Raw genomic sequence first — 15,478 nt, 5'->3', positions numbered from 1 at the left:
CCGCCAAGCACATAGGGCTGCAACCCCCTTCAGGATGCAGTAGAGGAAGCTGGGGGCATGGACCAGACACGTGAGAACTAGGAGACATTCACTCATGGAAGCTGTGAAGTCCCGGTACCAGCAGAGCTACAGTACGTTCAGCAGGGTGGCTGCGCCAAATGCCTGGGGGTGGGGAGCGTTATAAGAGCAGGTACAGGAGTTTCTGTTATGAGCAAACAGGGCAAGCAGATTGAGAAGTTGGACAATGGGTCTCCTAGTGGCGGTGGCCTTGTATACAAAGCTGAGCGCTAAAGGGGACCTCACAAGGACTTTCTTTGTGCAGACGGAGCTCAAGGATTGGGCCAGGTTGCAAGGGTCAAATATTTGACGAAGATACTGGGAGTGATGATGGAAATATGCTTTGATTGCTTTACGGTGTCATTGTTCAGGGCAGCATTTGCCTTGGCTATTTTTGGCCATTGCATGTCAGTGAGTTTTAGCGAGGAGTAGAATGGATACCGCTGCGAGGGCACTTAGTGTGGGTGACATCTCTTTTTTGCACTCGCGGTTGTTATCAAGGGGAGTATATCAAAAACGGATCAGGAGGGGAGAGGTAGGTACATCGCCCTGAATAGGTCGACAGACACACTTATTTGTCTCACCAAGCTGCTGTTGCCGTACCTGGCTGTCAGACCGGCTGGAGGTGGGGGGGGGGCATATTTGCTAGTAAACAAAGCTGTTGGCTTTGGCACTCCAAAGGGTGGGTTTTCAGGGGAAGGGATGGTCATCACATTTCTTTAGGATTTGTGCAGGCACAAGTGCTTATCAGGAAGAGATACAAAGAATGGATAGGTGGGTGTCCAACAGGTATAAGATTTGTATTTGTCCAGGTCAAGTGAGGAAAGAGGACAAGAGCGTAGGGTCCCAGGCAACTAGTGCATAGTCGTTAGGGGTCAGAGAGGGGAAGGCTTAAGATGGCCAACAGCCCATTATGTACAATAGGGCCACAGGAAGGGGTATCTCGGTCACAGGACCGATTCATATGGCAAATTAATTATTAATTGTTTTATCACAGGAATGCAAGGGAAATGCAATGTGCTTGAGAGTATGGGCGGCCTATCAAAGATGTGTATATATCGTTTGCATGAGTGAAGATTCCAATAAAGGTAACTTGTACATTTGTTAAAGGATGTAGACGCTACTTTCTCCTGATTACTTCAATCAGATGCAAAGGTGTGGGTCATCAGGTATTTGTTTGGGACACAAGCAGTGGCATCAGAGGGGTAGAGACGTTGGTCTGAGGAGAACAACAATTCTTTGACTCGTCATCTCTGGGTTGGGTCGGCCGCCCTGCTGCCCACGATTACTAGGCACCTGAAAACGAGCATTGCACCTAATGTCTTAATTATTCACTGGGTGGGAATTACATAACATCACTTGGAAGGGGTTGGCTCCTGGATCACATGCAAGGGAGCAGAAGGACAGTAGCGCAAATATTGGGGGAAATGAAAATAGTTTAGTCCAAGATAATCCCTAGGGGGGAATGACGAGGTGACCGGTCAGGCAAGTTGAGAGGTCAAGGCAGAGGATAAGTAGGACCATGAAAAAGTTCACAGAGAACTGAATATTGCGAAAGCGTTTCAGAAATAATCGCATGAAATTATCTACGCGAGCCACCTAAAGACGATCCGTAGGATCGAATCATGTACATGTCGTGGCCAACCCTATTCAATTCTGCCCTAGCTGTTGTGTTTTGAAAATAATAAAGACAAATATGTTTTAATGAACAAATGAATGAACACTGAATATTGACAAAACTGAGGTGGTTATGCACCAAAACAAGTTAATCAGTCTCACTGCAGAGGATTGGCATTGCTGTTCAACTAATACCATGGAAGCATTCATGTAGAGGGAGGGTTTGGGTTTTGTGAGGCACACAATAGTGCTCCAAGAAACTTGAAGATGTTCGCCATTGCATGCTATGCGAAAAGGATCCCGACAATTTCTCACCTGATGGGACGCACTTATCGGATGCAGGACGAATTCCTGCTAGATATATTTGGGGCACTCTTGAGAGCGGGATGCAAGTAGGAGGAGATGGTGAGTATGGGTAACCTATGTGTGGAGCATTGCGGGTTGTGGAGAGGCCACCGCAAAGTGTGGTGGAGTCACGGGGTGGCCCTAGCTGAGGAGGAATCACGCGCTGGATGCTACCCACGAGCATTACCCTCTGGCTGGGCACTCTTGAGAGCGGGATGCAAGTAGGAGGAGATGGTGAGTATGGGTAACCTATGTGTGGAGCATTGCGGGTTGTGGAGAGGCATCCGCAAAGTGTGGCGGAGTCACGGGGTGGCCCTAGCTGAGGAGGAATCACGAGCATTACCCTCTGGCTGCAGAAACCAGGGAGGGTGCGACGTGCACTATTTACCCTTCAGGACAATAACTCCACAGTGGCCTAGAGTTTGCTCCATACAATTATATGAGAGTTAACAGACTGTTCCTGGTATTAAGGCTACCAGAGGCAGGTTTTTAACCCAGAAGGACTTAACCGGAAATGATGTGGGTCACCCGGAAGGAATGCAAAACCGAAGTGAGGGTTCACTGGTTGAAAAGCTCGGGAATGGCAGAAGGCCACCCGGTGGAATGTGCTTAAGCCCACGTTCCTTAAGGGCTTGGGCACTGCTAGTATCACCCATAAGTTGACTCTTTAATAAAGTGACCTGTTTTCATTCCAAACACACAAATGTCTGTGTTTACGTTATATAAGTGAATATCCAGAACAAAGGAGATGGCAATAGTGGGGGCTACCCTCGCTATACTACCTGGAGCTCCAGATTTCACATAAAAGTGTGAGCTCACAGCTGAAAAGGCTTTGATTAGGTCAGGGCAAAGCAAAATCGAGACTTTTGGCGTCCCTCAGAGGGTGTGTGCATAGCGCGGGACAAAACCCACCAATACGGGTAAGTCCTGCAGAAGACGGGGCGGTTGGCCACCCTACCTATGACTGGGCTTCACTTACAGCGGGGGCAACAGGAACTAAAACTAGTAGGACTAGTTAATATCTGTTTGCATCTGTTTAACCCTGAATGCAGCTGAGAGATGGAACATCTCGTAGCACAACTCAAAGAACCTTCCAACATCTCCGGCTCAGACCTAAGGCTCCTTGACAGAGGGGCTACACATAGTGTCCAGAATGTATGTACCCTTCCCCCTAACAGTTCCCTGAAGTGGCTGCAAGTCAGCATATACAGCGCTTTGCAAAACAAAAAATATAAGCGAATGCACAAACCCCTAATCTGCTAAAACTCTCTGGCTCCAGGAATAGGGAGACTGGACTGCCCTCTGTGAATTCATGGCATTGTGTAGTTGTCTTTCCTTTTGGCCATAGCTGCCCGTGTTCTCCTCCTTAACCGAGAGCAGGAGTGTCATTTTGCCATGTGAACATTGCGTAAGTATTTGCATGGGGGATCTTTCTAAGTATGACCACAAACAAAAATAACAAAACAGCCAGATCAAGGGAAGGCAGTCTCAAAAGGCAAGCATTCGGTTACTGTCTACACCAGTGCGCACGGCATGGATTCTGACTCCTCACCTGCTGTGCTTAGTGTCGGTGAAGTGTTAGCATGCATCTTGCAAAATTAGCAAGTGCTGCTAACTTCCAAGTGAGAAGGCCGCCTCATCCTCACCTCACCATTGATTATGGGGGCAGTGGACAAGCTATGGTCGTTGTTCTGCTTTTGATATTTATTACTTTTTTCTCTTTAATTTGTTTGATTTTTCTTGCTTTGATGTTTTGTATTTACCTTTATTTCCATTCATTCTTTCCTGACGTTCTCCTTCTTTCTGGAGCTATTTTTCTAGCCATCTCCGCAGTCAACCCTCCCTTTTTCTTTGATTCTTTCCTCTGCCTCTCATCCCATCCCCCACACCCATAATTTTGCTGCCACCTGTCTCCCTCTCTTTTAAGTTTTGAGTCAGGCCCGACCTGCTTCCATGTCACATGTCCCTGCCAGTTCTAAACCGAAGTCCACGAATTACAGTTTTCATTTCCTTAATATCATCCGCTAAAGACAAAAGGAGAAGGCCAGGGGTAGACAAATTACCAGAGAGTAAATCACTATTGCTTTCCTCAGGGACCCCTTTTTTAATAGCAATTGCTAGTCCGGATGTGTGCAGCAAGTGTGGCTGTTGGACTGAGGAACGCTTTGCTGTCTGCTGCCTGGTATTCCTCTGTCTCGTCGGCAATGAGAAGTGTAAGTGTCGAAACGCTGTGACTACTGCCTTCCAGCCGAATAGTGCCGCCCCTTGGCTAGACTCCCGCCCCTTGGCTAGACTCCCTCCAGTACCCAGCATTCCATATCAACTTCCATGCTCGGGCATCGCGCGCACGCATCGCATGTGGTTTGAAATTGTGGCTGTTGGACTGAGGAACGCTTTGCCGTCTGCTGCCTGGTATTCCTCTGTCTCGTCGGCAAGGAGAAGTGTAAGTGTCGAAACGCTGTGACTGCTGCCTTCCTGCCGAATAGTGCAGATGTGACTACAAACCCCGCCCCTTGGCTAGACTCCCTCCAGTACCCAGCATTCCATATCAACTTCCATGCTCGGGCATCGCGCGCTCGCATCGCATGTGTGCAGCAAGTGTGGCTGTTGGACTGAGGAACGCTTTGCTGTCTGCTGCCTGGTATTCCTCTGTCTCGTCGGCAAGGAGAAGTGTAAGTGTCGAAACGCTGTGACTGTTGCCTTCCTGCCGAATAGTGCAGACGTGACTACAAACCCCGCCCCTTGGCTAGACTCCCTCCAGTACCCAGCATTCCATATCAACTTCCATGCTCGGGCATCGCGCGCACGCATCGCATGTGTGCCGCAAGTGTGGCTGTTGGGCTGAGGAACGCTTTGCTGTCTGCTGCCTGGTATTACTCTGTCTCGTCGACAAGGACAAGTGTCAGTGTCTAAATGCTGTGACTGCTGCCTTCCTACCTAATAGTGCAGTCATGACTACAAAGTAAATACTTGGACTTTACTATTTGGACCTTTTTGAGTCTTGGACCATTGTTGGACTTTTTGTTGGAGCTTGCTTCAGCTAAACTCTCTGTTTCCTCTTGCTTCTAGCCCCGCCCCTTGGCTGGTCTCCCTCCTCCCTCCAGTACCCAGCATTTCATATCAATTTCCATGCTCATGCATCGTGCGCGTGCATCGGAAATGTGCCGCAAATGTGGCTGTTGGGCTGTTAGGCTGGGGGCTGTGCTGGTGAGGTAACTTATTGACTGCTCTACTAAGCCAATTGTCTCCATTTATGAACTTGTAATTCATTTGTTGAATAGTAGACTGTATTTGACGGAAGCTATTGCTAAGAACAATTGACTTTGGTATTTTTCCACAAGATAATTTGCTGCATTCAATAATTATAGCTAGCAATTTGAGAAGTGGGAGATGCGCCAAGTCTACTATGTATCATGGCGGAATTACTGATATCCTGGTGGATTTAGGCACCCGTTCAATGATGGGTAAGGTCGGCCCACATATGAAGGATACCACGGTTGACGGGGACCTTGTCCTAAATCAGCCAGCAATAGAGGAGGGAGGATTTGTGCCTCCTGTTACTATTAAACAGGAGGTTATTAAACAGCCTGCTAGTACTGTAAATATCATTACCTCTACCACTGCCCAGATCCATCTTTCCGCAGGTGAGAACCTTTCTAAATTGGGGCCTTTCTGATTCAAATAATGAATCCGGGCATGATGGATCAATGGTTGGACCCTGCGTGATTGCCGAATTGGATAAGCAAGTAAGGTTATCCATTGGTCTATTAACCCCCTTATTCCACGCTTTTGACGACAAGATGAAAATTGTTTATCCGCTGGTAAAAATACTTTTGCCCTTGCACTCAGAAGCTCTACTGTTGTGAATGGGAATCAGGAGATGAGTTCTAATGAGGTTTGCTTTCATGGAGTTGCTCTTGGCGATCATGTCTTGGGGCAGAAAGTGCAATATCTTAACAACCGCCTCAAGACTGGAGATGAGGGTGCAATTGATAATCCTCAGTGTTCTTCTCCCGCTTTCAATGGAGATGAGGGTGCTATTGATAATCCTCAGTGTCCTTCTCCTGATTCTAATATATCTTCTACCTCTTCAGCACCATGATGCCCTCGGGTGACGGTGTGCTCTATAAGTGTACCTAACATAACTTAACATAACATGAGCAGCAGGAGCCTTATACTTTTCCTGTTATTATCCGTATTCTGGATCGCCTGGACAAAGGGCATGATGTCACGCATCTTGAGATGCGTGATATAAAATACTCAATCAATGAAATCCTGACCAAGTTGAATCGGTTGGAAGGATTCATAATGGCTAGGGAGTCCTGCAGACAGATTGAAAGGAGTCTTGTAGGGCTTGTACCGTATATGGCCCCTGCGCCTCACATTCCATGAAGGGATCAACTTTTTATAAGAGCAGGCAGTGTAATATTGTGGAACTAGCAGTTGCTATTGAAAAAGCAATAGTGATTTACTCTCTGGTAATTTGTCTACCCCTGGCCTTCTCCTTTTGTCTATAGTGGATGATATTAAGGAAATGAAAACTATAATTCATGAAATAAAATGCAATTGATTCCAAGTCTCGGCACCTCAGCAGGAAGCTGAGGTTCTTGATAGTCCTACTGCATTAATGAACATTATCTAACAGGAGGCCACAGTTGATTTTTCTGCTGGGAATTATGTCTCAACACACCAAAAGACTACATCTTAGAGCAGTTAAACGAGGTGGGAAAAGAAAAAAAATGTAGAGGGGCAGTCTAAGGAACTTAAGAACAAGCCAGCAGTCAATAAAAACGGGGACAATGTTAACATTAAGGATAACTGTGTCATCAACATCAATGATGAAATAATAGAGCTTAACCAATTGTCTGAAGAGAGTCAATCCCATCTCCTACGAAAAGGTGTTAAATGAGCATATGAGGAATTTGGAACCTCAAATTCAGATAACTGGGAAGGAATCAATGAGAATGATATCTCAAACTGGGGCGATGCCTATATCCAAACGAATAAAAGCTGATTGTAGTAGCAAAATGAAGGAATCTATTCCTTTTAAGATGTTAATGGAGATAGAGAAGACACCAAAAATGCTACTTAATTACTTTCCATCAGAAAGCAGGAAGAAAGCACGTACCTCTGTGTTGATTTCTGATGGCAGTAGCTCCTCTGATAATCGAGATGATGGGTATTTGTACTCTAGTAGCACCAATTGCGAGGATGGTAAGAAGCATCTCTCGTATGTGGAAGTCTGTTGCATGTCAGGCGATCAGAACCTTGGGCTACTTTGACTGATTCCAGTGCTCCTGTTATTATCACAGGCTTGGGAAAGTCTAGGGGATTACCTCTATCGCAATTTGGGAATTCTACTCTACATGGGAACCCATCTCAGTATCCCAGTAAAATTGAAACAGGGTCTTCTGCTAATGTTAATGTTGCTCTCACTGTGGATAACCCGGTAATCCCAATTAATGAATGTGGGTCGATGAGGGAAGTAGCACAGTTTTTATCCTATTCCTTCTTGTCAAGGAACAGATCTCTTCCGGAACCAATCCCTCCTAAATTGGAGTGTCATGCACTCATCTTAGATACTTTGGAAAATGCCCTTGTAGATGGTTTGTTGACTTCAGAGTCTCTATTTAAAGCATTAACTGTATCTGGGCCTTTTGTACAACTTGCTGAAAAGCATCCAATGGCAAATGGTGCAGCATTGGGTGCATCAAGGGGTCCTGGTGTGGGGGAACTGCAATTTGGGGGTGCTCCTATGCCTGGAAGTGGTATAGTGGCGTCCGATGCAATGCCTTTATCATGTATACCTGCTAATACCTTGTTGCCTGCCCCTGCAGCAGAGTCTTCTGGTACTATGTCGACTTCAGGTGAAGTTTTCCATGCCACATTGAATCTCATTGGTTTGGAAGGCAAGCCCGAGATCATGAGAAATGCAAGAATTAATTGACCCAATGTACTCGATCTAATATCCCGTATTCCATTGTTAAGAATATTAACTTACAAGGACTTTGAAAGAATATCATTATCAGTGTGGAGTATTTTTATCCACGCTACTGCGCCACACTGCACCCCTTTGCCAATGGGGAAAGGAAATTGCCAAGAATGGAGGCAATAACCCCTGTGCGCACTAAGTTTGCAAAATTGCGCAGAGCTCACAGCCCATAAATGAGGCTGCACGCCCTGCCAAATACACCAGCAAAGTGGTGTAACAGCAGTCATCACTGCTGTCACCTGTAATCTGTCATCTGTCACTGGAAACAAGCCCACAGAATGGCTAAAATCCAAAAATGCCCCTAAATACAGTTTCCTTATCAAGGGCAACCTTCAAAGTGCTGTTTTGGCACTAAATTCAGTTATATTCCCCAGTGAATTATTGAAAGGGGAGTGTGCTGGAATAATGGATCCTCAAGGCAGTCAGAGGAACCCAGGCATCACAGCCTGACAGCTGCCAAAAGAGGTTGGCTGTAAAACATATCTTAAATGTATTCTTTGTCTTGACAAGTTGCAAAATCTACTATTTCAAGTATGTTGGTCAAGGGTTTATTCTTTTAAAATGGTTACATTCTTTATACTCTGTACTTAGATTTTAAATGTGAACCGAAAATATTGTAATGTCACAGAGCCCAGTCTGAAGCCAATCCACATGTGAACTCTGATCTGACAGGGCCTGCCCTGGGAAAAATGACGTCTCCTGTTTACACTTCCTTGAGAACAGGAAGACTAATGGCTGTTAATGGGTCACGCATAATCCCAGCAATCCACTCAAAGGATTTGCATTAGACATTTGTCTGCTGACTAATCAAAGAACAAAGGACATGCTGAGAATTGGCCTCTGCCAGGAGGAGCAGGAAGTGGGGGAGGTTCTCAGTGAATTTCAAAGGACCGACCATCTGCTCACTTTAGGAAGTAAGAGAAAACAAAACCTGGACTGGATTTTGAATGGAAATTACTTGTTTATGCCTAGAAACGTTATCACATTTAACATGACAGCCAAAATAAGTAGACAAGTGAAAATACAAACTTATAAGTCTGAACTCATGCTACACAGTTGAAGAGGTGGCAGGAGTTTTTACTACATAAGGAACCAAAGACACACTAAAACACTGATTGTGGCAAAACTATGAATGTTGAAAGCTCAGAATTGTATGTATACTATCCACTAATCAGTGTCAGAGGTGTATTGAATTAGAAATAATGAATCCAAAGTGTTCTGGGTCAAATGGATGAAAATCCATAAAATGACCAATACATCTCTCACAAAGATGGAAATTGGATGTAAATGTATACACTCAAATGTGAAAAATGTGTGTCTAATCTTGTGAGGGTACATAATGGAACAAATGTACATTTGTGCAAAAGTATGTTTTGAGTAAAAATCCAGGTGGGAGTTCCTAAATCCTGTCATAAGATGACAGCTCTGTTTAAGCTGCCAACCAAAACGAAGTGCACGCCTGTAGCCACTGACATATAAGGAGGTGTGTTCTGAAGTTCTGCCCATGCCATAACATTTATAATGGATACATAAAGGAAGGGCACTACACATAGGAAGGCTACTCAACTCAACTCTACACACTGCTTCCAGAACACCCTGCTTCCAGAATCCATCCAGATGTCCGTGCTGCACCTTATTCCAGAACCTTTCACTTTGTAGCTGACTCCAGAGTTATTTGAGGGATCCAGATTTCATTGCAGCATCCAGACTCTAGCTTTGAAAAATTATTGCTAGCCTGACCCAATTGCAAAAATCCCAAACCTGAAGGGATTTAATTTGAATTCAGCTTTGCTGGCTACCACTAGGCTTGCCCACTGAAAACTTGTATCTGGCTATCTACCACGTCTAGTCACCATAAGGGCCCTTCCAAATCCAGTCTGAGGTGCAGTCCCAACTTGCCCAGAACCGCGCCGCTGACTTAAATCCCTCCAGAGGTGCCTGTTTGCTGGTGGACCTGCCCAATCCATGACCAGAACTGACGGTCCAATTTAATAAATTATTCTATGAGTATTAATAGGAAGAACAGTGACCCATAATATATTTTCATTGTATGATCCCTATTTTAAACCTATCCCATTTCTAATTCAGAACCATCGTCTTGCTAGAACAATTTTTGCGCTGATTTCTTTTCTCATCTGAAGAAGTAGAGTATCCACAGCAGGCGGGTTAAGATGATCACGTGACTGTAAGATCCTTCTGTGACATTCTCTTTTTCATAGTCATAATCTATTATAATCAACCCATCTGTCTTTTCAAAGTGCATTTCTGTTTTCCATTCTCGTGCCTATTTTACAAAAACAACCTTTACTAAAACATCTATAATTCCCTCTGTTTTTATGATACAAACGAAATTTCAACTCCTACTTGTACCTAACATCCATAGCTATCCATAGAACCCAAAACTGCACTGGTGCAATTCCCCCGTTATATAGCTAGAATTGCGCAAGGAAAAGTTTGCCGCGATTTTAAGAATTTGAAAGGTTTTACACGTGTGAAATAGCTTTAAATTGTTTCTTTCTTGGGCTTTGAGATTTCAAATGATTTCTTTGACCTAAATCATTTTTTGTGACTGTGTGCAACTGTACAAAGTGGCTCCCATAGGAATTTATAACCATTTAAGTATTTTGATCACATTTGGTGTTTTTGCTTAGTCAATTCTAAAGACAATTTAAAGCCATGCTGACAGCTGAAAAGTCAATTCCGTTTTTCTCTTGTGTTTGAAGGGGGAAGGTGAGGCTGATATTCCTGAATACCTGCCCTCTCCTCACATCTATTTAATTGCCTATTGAGGGGGGCTTGAGTGGTGTTGCAGGGGGAACCTCTAACCATAGTGCCATCTGTCCAAACCAACACAAAAGTATTATTTTCTGTGCTGCATGTTTTTGGTGCTCATTCCTTGATTCGTAGTGTATCAAAGATATTATTCTGTGATTGTTGTTTACCTATTAAAACATATTGTGAATACATTTTAAATACATAAATAAATATGTACCTTTGCAAACTAGCCTGATTCCTGGTTCAGTGTGACCGGGGGGTCTCAGGAGAAGGGTGTGATTTGAGTGGTATATTGTTTGAGTGGTATATTGTTCAGAATATTGAACTTATAGATACAAATTTCAGTTGCGCACTACATGCTGAGCGACACTTGGGTGTGTGCCAGATTTAAATCACTTACATCACGTCAAAATAATTATAGATCAATTTGCTATTTACCATCTTCAGCTATTTTGATGATCAGTCAGGGCCTGGAGGATGAGTGGACTATAGAAGTGGCGGTTGGCCCCCTTGATGATAAACAGAGCATCTTGCAACTTTTATCCATTGCTGCCAAAATTTAGGACCGGTCTTGGATAGAGCCATTAATTAAATCCATTTTCACTTCCAAATTAGCTAAAATTCTGGCCTAGCGCTATCTTAATCATAAATTGGTTATATTCTCATGGAATTCATGTGGGTACCAGAATCTTTTTAAGTGGTTTGCTTCTCTGCCTCCTTTAGAGAACCCAGATGTTATGTTTTTTCAGGAGACTATGAAAACTGATCCATTGTCTCTACAGGGCTTTCAAACGTATTACTCACAGGCCCTTAAGGCTCGGGAGGGTCGGCCTTCTGGTGGCTTAGTTGTAGCCATCAATAACAATATGGACTGTACTACTAGACTCATGTATTCATCAGAGCATATTTTTGTTGTAGAAATGATTCTAAGGGATAGGGCATGCAAACCATGTATATTGATTAGTCTTTACTGGAATCCACTTAAGATTTTGTTAGATAATATAATCAATAAAATAGACAACATTCTGGAAAGTGCATTTGTCCAAAATTCGAATTATGAAATTATTATTGGAGGAGATTTTAACACATCCTGTTTATTAAAAACAGAGGAGTTAGTGATATATAATAACGATTATACATCAAAGGCAAGGATGAGAGAGAACAGATGGGTCGACTAATTTAGTGATTGGGACATGGAATTCATCCAAATCTCTGGAATGTGCCCGCACTTTACATGGAGGCGAGGTATTGCGTGCTCCATGATCGACATTTTCTGTGTCTCACAATCATCTGTAAATTAGCTGATCTAGTGATTGTTCATGACATAGAGTATAGTGATCAAGTGCTCATACAGCTGTCCATTGGAATTTCCACCACTGCGTATGATATGGATGATGCACTTCAATTGTTAGAACTTGATTGTCACCCATCTCCGTAAAATGGAATTCAACTTTATGCTATCAATTGTCATCGTTGGTATCTTGTGACTTAAATAATATGAGGGAGCATCTGGCAGAGGTATGGAAAGCACACATTGAAAGTAAGTTTCAGCTATCTCCTCGCTTCAAACACATTATATATACACAACTCTATAAGGTACAGATGCTCTGAAAATCTACTTCTCAGATGGTCCATACAAGATATTGAATGGGCTATTGCTAGGCTATCCCATTCAAGAACAGCCGGTCCGGATGGTATACCGCCATGTGTATACAAGGCATACACTTTACTATGGGTTTCTATTCTATGATCAAGTTAACATAAGTTGATTGGTTAAAAATGAAAAGTATAGATCAAGTGTTAAGAGGTCCTTTAATAAAAATAAAATGACCCTTATTTATCATAATGATTAATTTGCGGAGTACTTATTTTCAATGTATTCTGATATATTCATTTGTCTTATGTTTGGACTCAATTCAACTTATTCTGTTTTATTCTTGAAGCACATGTATTCAAAGTTTTTTAAAGGGCTCTTTGAAACCATAAACAAATAACAAAATAAAAAACGAAGGCCACCAATCAAAACTTATTAAGATAGCTCAGCATGTTACTGCACATGTTGTGGAACTCTGTGTGCAACCAGTGTGTCCAGCTGGTTAAAAGACTGGCTGAGAGGAAGGAAGAGAGAGAAGTAAGATGAGGAGGAGGTGAGGAAACGTAAGAGAGGGAGAAAGCTAGTTGAAGACAGAGAAGAAGAGGGAGGGAGGGAAAGGCAGGAAGTGAGTTAGAGATTGAAATGTGGAGAGCAGTGGAGGAAGGGAGGGCAGTGTGGGGGGGAAATTAATCGCATGGATAACTGGGTTTGGGAAGGGGTGAGCAAGGAATAAAGAATTAGGGAGGAATCAGGGAGTAATGTGTGGAGAGAGAGAAGGAGGGAAGAGAGGGAGGGAGACTGAAGGAGTGTGAGTAGGAGAGATGGAAGGAGCAAAGGGAAACAATTATTTGAGAATGGAGAAAGGGAAGGGAAGACGAGGGAGTGACAGATGGGAAAAGATAGAGGGAGAGTGGGTGGAGGGTAGGCAGTTGGAGGATGGAGGGAGACTGGAAGAAGCAGTGAGATGGTAGGGGGTCAGGGAATTCAAGTGTGGCGGGGCAGATACAGGAATTGTGTAGATGCAATATGTGGTCTTTCATGGTACAGGACCTCTGCCCACAGGCATTGACACACAGACACAAACCCTGAGAAACAAAAGGCATAAAACAGAAAAAAATCAGTACCCCTGTCGAACAGGAAGAGATTTGCCACCCTCCAAACGGTGCATCAGTTCCAAAGGCCTTCTGAAGTGCAAGGCATCTGTGAAGCACTACGACTAACAGGGCTACTAAAACATAAACCCATCACTATGATGGTTACCCCAACTCCCAAATGTTACTCTAATGGCCAGAGATTCTTGTAAGTTTCCCAGGAACATCATTCGGGCCTTTCAACTTTTTCAGTTGAAATGAGCCCTGAGCCTTGGGGGGCCCATATTGGCAGTCTTATGACACAGCAACATGGACCTTTAATTCAGGTAATTAAATGTGTAGTTTGCAGCACACACATTACAGGTTGCGTTTGCTAGTGCCTTCAAGTCCTCACCCCCTCATGCCTCTTGCAGTTTCCAGCAACCTTTTTATCACCTCACTGCATTTGTACTCTTGTTTTCTCTACAAGAGCACTGTGCGGTCAAAGAGTAATTAATAGCTTTTCAACTCCCTGCTGCCTACCTTTCCATGATAATTTGCAGCTATTAACCCCCTGCTTGCATTCTTTTGACTGTGATATAATGTATGCACCCCACTGGTGCTTTGGTCTGTTTTTCCCTCCTGTAAGTAAAGGGCCTCCAAAACATTGTTTTAAAATAGGAGCCACAAGCCCTAATATATTTTCAGATGCCTTGAAATGGTCTATTAATTTTGTCTTCATTTCTCCCAACCATCCCGCCCTTACAACCCAGGGTTTTACTCTGATTTATGCAGGTAGCAATCAAAACTCAGGAATGGTTCCACGTGTGACACAAGTTTCCAGTCTCAGAGGGTAGGCCTGTGCTTCATATCAAATCACAGCACAATTGTGCAGTCCGGAATGTTATTGTTTGCTGTCTGAGCTGTGAGGCCGTGGATTGTATGAGCATGTATTATGGACTACCTCACGCCCCTCTTTAGAGCAGATTTTGGGTCGTCAGCATTTCTTGATTTAAAATTGTCATTCTGATTTACTACACTAAACAAGTGCTGTTCGTTCAGACACCTTATAACAGAATCCCATGTTTTAACTAATGATTGTAAGGTGTTTACAACTGGTTGGTGCAAATTGTGATAACTTTTGCTGCATTAGAGTTTAGGATTCGGTAACTGATGTGATGATATGATATGGCATTTATGATGCGCCTATACACAAGTGTTTCAAGGCGCGACGAGAAAGGGAGGGGAACAAGGGAAGACAGACAGCGATCTTACTAGGCCAGGTGTCATTCAGATCGTGCAAGTGCAAGGGAAGGGGGAAAAGGAAAAGTGCATGGAGAGGGGGGAGGGGAAGTGCAGTACATGGGATAATAAATAAACAAGATAAATAAAAGAACGGAAAGTGGGGTACATGGGATAATAAATAAACAAGTTAAATAAAAGAATGTCCAGCAGGTGGCAAGTGCATGGTGAGTGCAGACGAAGTTCTGGTTTGGGGACTGTAGGGATACAGACAACAGTCCCCAGGTGCAGGGGTTGCCAGGGAGGCAGTGCAGGCGTGCAACTAGCAGGGCTTGGGCCCAAGATCAGAAGGGTGGGCAGGTAACCAGAGCAGTCTCAGTATCAGCCAGTTTTTATTTTGCAAGTGCAAAATAAAAACTATCTCAACCTGTACCACTGTTATGAAAATCAAACGAGGACATCCATGATTCGAACCTCTACATGGAAGATTATTTATTTCGTTTAAAAGGTTAAAAAATAAAAAGAATTTAAAAAAAACAGCGGCCACTTCGAACGTGAAAATGTGCTCGTTTGCCACACTGGGAAATTTGGCAGCCTTCGCTGGCGGTTCATTCTCTTTTGCCGCGCTGTTTTGGGCCTATCTTTTTCCAGCCGTCACAAACAATTCATTCAGAGCTGCTCATCTTCTCGGGCTGTTCATCGCGGCTCTTTCATAATCACTGGTGTGTGACAGCACATTAGGACTTGGCCGAGGCTTCTGAAATGGCGCCGAAGGCTCACGTGCCC

This window comes from Ambystoma mexicanum, chromosome 2q, assembly GCF_040938575.1.
Source record: "Ambystoma mexicanum isolate Mex_15411 chromosome 2q, UKY_AmexF1_1, whole genome shotgun sequence".
NCBI lineage: Eukaryota > Metazoa > Chordata > Amphibia > Caudata > Ambystomatidae > Ambystoma > Ambystoma mexicanum.
This window is presented reverse-complemented; position numbering follows the sequence as displayed.